Source organism: Lynx rufus, unplaced genomic scaffold, assembly GCF_022079265.1.
Source record: "Lynx rufus isolate CCGP_SWC_20201006 ecotype Redwood Valley unplaced genomic scaffold, mLynRuf1.p SCAF_6, whole genome shotgun sequence".
NCBI lineage: Eukaryota > Metazoa > Chordata > Mammalia > Carnivora > Felidae > Lynx > Lynx rufus.
The window spans coordinates 101,099,510-101,105,121 of record NW_025814878.1 but is presented as its reverse complement, the minus strand read 5'-3'; the positions used below and the strand labels follow the sequence as shown (position 1 = coordinate 101,105,121).

Sequence of the window (5,612 nt, the reverse complement as noted above, 5' to 3'; positions counted from 1 at the left end):
GTTCTTTCTGATCTCTGCTCTTCTAAGAGCTAGAGTCACTGAATAATTTCCATATTAAATTTCATGGTGAGCAAGTTATATTTAGTTTTAGGCTATCGAGAAGACTTTGACAAAGTACTTTGTAGTTCCGTTTGTTTCCCTAGGGCGATGGTTTCCTGCTCAAGCCACCATTATCATTTCCAATCACTGAGCTCTCAGAAGTTGAATGAAATGGGAGTAGTATCAATAGCATTGTGGCACCCAACAAGCAGCCATTAGAAATCCCTGAAAGTGCACGTAAACTTTCTTACAGAGGCTAGGAAATAACACGTCAAGTGAAAGTACCATCCAAGATCATTAAAAAAAAAAAAACAACAAAAATCAACAAACAACAACAACAAAGTAGCAATAACAAACAAAAACAATCCTTCATTTGTAGCCTCCTTACTGGCTGCAGATTTGAGATCCCGTGCACATGCCAGAAGCGGCCAGCCAGGTCTTGTGACTCACAGACACACAATGCTTCCATTGGGAGCACAGACAGGTGGATACAGATTTGATCTGTTCACCAGCTTTGTTCTTCAATATATCAGCCACTGGTTGGTGGAAGACAATGCCATTTGAATCTTTCAACAAGTGCTTATAGATTCAAAGTAACTTTGAAAAAGGAAAGAAAATGAACTTCCAAATCAAGTAAGTTATGTGACAGCAGGCTCAGCATGACAGATTCACTTTTAGGGGTGATCTAGGTAAGATCTAGGTCAGTTTTCACCGTCTTTGTGCCTCAAAGTCACACTGGTGCTAGGGCTCCATCCCTAGAGATTGTGAGTTGTCGACCCTGCAATTCCATTTCTAGAAGGGGGGGGCAGAAGAGATACATATATTATATATATATTATATATTATATATTATATATGTCTTTTAATTAATTTGAAAAGCATTTGTCATTAATGTGGCCTTTCCTAGCCACTCCCCACTTGCTGGTGGTTACGGTTTTTCTAGGTAGTCAGAATATCAACATCAAAACAGAAATCTATGTGTAGTTTTAAATGTATGGGACTGGCATTGTAAACTTTTATGATACAAATGGATTTGAAAATTTGGAAGTCTGGTCTGTCGGCGTACAAGTGAGGAAGTTCTCTAACCTCTCAGAGTCTCAGATTCTTCAACTGTAAAATGGGTACTTTAATAGTGTACTTGTTTTTTGAGGTTGAGTGGAAATTAAATATGATCCATATAAAGTAGATGTTGTGTAGCAGGTGTTCAATCAATGGTTTGTAGCTACTATCCACCCTAACCAACCCCCATTCCCACCCCAACGTTAAGAGACAGTTTACAGATTATTGCATTCATTTATTTATATCATCTTTTCATGCAAATATATGGCTTTTTCATTTACAAATGTACAAAATACATGAACATTTCCCTAACAGAGTATCCCAGTCTGACCCAAAAGCAAGTAAGAGTCAGTATACAGGATTTTTTTCAAGCTAGCAAATGTTCTCTGATCCTTTTCTGCCAGCCTTTCCTCATCGTCCACCATTTGTATACCTTTATTTTTATTTTTTTTAATTTTTTCTAAGTTTTTTTTTTTTTAATTTTTGAGAGAGAAAGAGAAAGAGTGTGAGTGGGGGGAGGGGCAGAGAGCGAGGGAGACACAGAATCCTAAGCAAGCGCCAGGTTCTGAGCTGTCAACAAAGAGCCTGACTCAGGGCTTGATCTCACGAGCCATGAGATCATGACCTGAGTGGAGGTCGGATGCATAACCAACTGAGCTACGCAGGTGCCGTCCCCCCACCTTCTTTTTTTTTATGTTAATTTATTTTGAGAAAGAGAGAGCACGCTTGAGGGAGGGTCTGAGAGAAAGGGAGAGAGAGAATTTTAAACAGGTTCGGCACTGAGTACGAAGCTGGCCACGGAACTTGATCCCAGGACCGTGAGATCATGGCCTGAGTGGAAATCAAGACTCAGATGCTCAGCCAACTGAGACGTCCAGGCGCCTCTGTGTACCTATCTTTACTGACTTTTGTTTCTATATAACCACAGCTTCTACAGCTTCATAAAACTCAAATAATGTTTCAGTGTGTGGTGTGTTTTTTGATAGGAGACAGATGGATTTGGGGTCAGCATGAGTCTTGGTTGTTGCTGAAGGTGATGGTGTTTCATGCCTACCAGGTAGATATAGAATCCAGGGACCAAAATAAACTAGGAAACAGATAGATTGTACTAACATAACAAGTAGCTTGTGTTTGGGGCTTCGTGTTTTTTTCTATATACTTTATCTCATTGAATAAGGTTAATGCTGTTATTTAGCATTCCCCTGCCAGCTCTGGAGAGGGCCTCAGAGTCCCTTATGGCTGAACCAGCAGCAGCATCACCTAAAAACTTGTTATAAATCCAGAAACCTCCCCTGCCCCCTTCCCAAATGCTGAATCAGAACCTGCATTTCAGTAACTCCCCTGCATGATGTAACGGTACAGTACAGTTCGAGAAGCTCTGACCTAAGGAACATTTATGTCTTTCACTCACCAGATGCCTAGACTGTTTTGAGATGTCTTTTAATTTAACTGAGACTTAGTTCAAGTCTCATAACCTGCAGAGTAGGTTTACTACCTCTGCTTGGTGGTGTACAATGTTAGTGATCTTTTACTGACTTTGGACGCACTAGGTTTACTGAATGAGAGTCGACAAAGGCATTGTTTTTTTCTTGGCCATACTTGTGTCAAGATATTCAGAAGGTTTTGCTGTTCTTTGAACCTCTCAGTCACGTGAAAAATTATGAAAGGTTTCCCAACCAGTAATACAAGAGAAAAGATCAGGTTGTTAAGGGCAGTGACGGGATCTACTTTTGCTTCTATTTCCTAAAAAGTTTACAGGATTTTGGTTAATGGTGTTGAAATGCATTTGTTCATTACTCTGTCTACTTGTTTTATCACTCAAGTGGGACCTGCTACTCACTATGAAGTTTTTAGTCAATACATAGCGTTACATCACTCTGTTATTCATATATTGTTATACTCATATTGGATTGTTAGTTAATAACTCACAAAACAAAAGAAATACTAATGGTAAAATACAAGATTATCAGTAAGGAGCATAAGCATGACAGTAATTCTCCAAGTCTCAGATTGCTCCTCTCCAGATCCAACAGAAACACTCAATAATCAAATTCTTAGAGGCGCCTGGGTGGCTCAGTCGGTTGGGCGTCCGACTTCAGCTCAGGTCACGATCTCACGGTCCGTGAGTTCGAGCCCCGCGTAGGGCTCTGGGCTGATGGCTCAGAGCCTGGAGCCTGCTTTGGATTCTGTGTCTCCCTCTCTCTCTGCCCCTCCCCCGTTCATGCTCTGTCTCTCTCTGTCTCAAAAATAAATAAAACATTAAAAAAAATTAAAAAAAATTCTTAAACAGTACATCCACATGTATTGATTTCTTTAAAAAAAATCAAACTTAAATACAAAACTGTTGCAAGGATTATTGCCAAGACTTTTCGATAATTGGACATGACTACTCCCACATGTGTCATTTGCAGGAAGGTGCTTGCAACCCCTCTTACCTCATCATTAGTAAACAAAACTCAAAAGAAAAGAGAGCATTTGTTTTGCTCTTAAGTGGAAAATGCAAAAATTCAAAACACCAATTTATGAGAGCATTTATCAATTTTTGGTGCCCTAACAGTTAAATTTTTCTCCAAAGTAAATATAATATGCCCTTTAAAATGTATTTGTTGGTAAGTAAATATTCCTTATAAAATTAAAGTGACCTAATAATGATCTAATTATCTAATAACCGTTTAATTAATTTAATTATTAGATAATTAGATAATTCCTATTTGTTAAGTAGGTAAAGACTGGATATCTTTACATATGATGACTCTTATTAAGGAATATAGGCCATATGCGCTCGCCTTGCTCAGCTCTTCTATCAGAAACTAGGTTTTTTGTTTGTTTGTTTGTTTGTTTGTTTGTTTTTTTAAACTGTTGCTCAAGCCCCCACTCTCCTCCCTTGTTTTCACTTCCTCTGCGTGAACCCTTCCGGAGACTCCTCCCCTTCTCCCCCTGCCGGCCAAGGAATGGCAGAGAACGATGTGGAGAATGAGCTCTTGGACTATGAAGATGAGGTGGAGACAGCAGCAGGGGGAGACGGGGCTGAGGCCCCTGCCAAGAAGGATGTCAAGGGCTCCTATGTCTCCATCCACAGCTCTGGCTTTCGTGACTTCCTACTGAAGCCAGAGTTGCTCTGGGCCATTGTTGACTGTGGCTTTGAGCATCCATCAGAAGTCCAGCATGAGTGCATCCCTCAGGCCATTTTGGGAATGGCCGTTCTATGCCAGGCCAAGCCAGGCATGGGAAAGACAGCAGTGTTTGTGCTGGACACACTGCAACAGCCGGAGCCAGTTACTGGACAGGGGTCTGTGCTGGTGATGTGTCACACTCGGGAGTTGGCTCTTCAGATCAGTAAGGAGTACGAGCGCTTCTCTAAATACATGCCCAATGTCAAGGTCACGGTGTTTTTTGGTGGTCTATCAAGAAGGATGAAGAGGTGCTGAAGAAGAAAACTGCTTGCATATCATCGTGGGGACCCCTGGCCGCATCCTAGCCCTGGCTCGAAATAAGAGCCTCAATCTCAAACACATTAAACACTTTATCTTGGATGAATGTGATAAGATGCTTGAACAGCTCGACATGCGTCGGGACGTCCAGGAAATTTTTTGCATGACCCCCCGTGAAAAGCAGGTCATGATGTTCAGTGCTACCTTGAGCAAAGAGATCCGTGCTGTCTGCCGCAAGTTCATGCAAGACCCAATGGAGATCTTCGTGGATGATGAGACGAAGCTGACGCTGCATGGGTTGCAGCAGTACTATGTGAAACTGAAGGACAACGAGGAGAACCGGAAGCTCTTTGACCTTCTCGATGTCCTTGAGTTCAATCAGGTGGTGATCTTTGTGAAGTCTGTGCAGCGTTGCATTGCCCTGGCCCAGCTTCTAGTGGAGCAGAACTTCCCAGCCATTGCTATCCACCGAGGGATGCCCCAGGAGGAGAGGCTTTCTCGGTATCAGCAGTTTAAAGATTCTCAACGACGAATTCTTGTGGCCACCAACCTACTTGGCCGAGGCATGGACATTGAACGGGTGAACGTTGCCTTCAACTCTGACATGCCTGAGGATTCTGACACCTACCTGCATCAGGTGGCCTGAGCAGGCCGGTTTGGCACCAAGGGCTTGGCCATCACGTTTGTGTCAGATGAAAACGACGCCAAGATCCTCAATGACGTGCAGGATCGCTTTGAAGTCAATATTAGTGAGCTGACAGATGAGACAGACATTTCCTCCTACATTGAACAGACACGGTAGAGGACTCACCCATAGTTTTGGAGTGTGACCGTCTGTCCCTCTTCAGGAGATGACAGCAGGCATGGGGGTGAAGGAGACACTACTGCCACCTGCCCTAGCAACCCCCACACCCCACCCCATGACTTCCCCCTTTTGCATCACCACCACTCCTAAACTCCTGTTTCATGAATCGTCTGAATTTTTTTTAACAAAACTAAAAAAAAAAAAAAAAAAACCACCAGGAATATATACAATGAAATGAGTTTCCTAATACAATATTAAATACTATGTATGCTGACCTAA

General features: G+C 42.1%; 1 pseudogene; it reads left to right on the top strand.

The window, feature by feature from the left end:
* Positions 1-3,918: 3,918 nt before the first annotated feature.
* Positions 3,919-5,394, top strand: LOC124528558 (spliceosome RNA helicase DDX39B-like; annotated as a pseudogene).
* Positions 5,395-5,612: the final 218 nt, after the last annotated feature.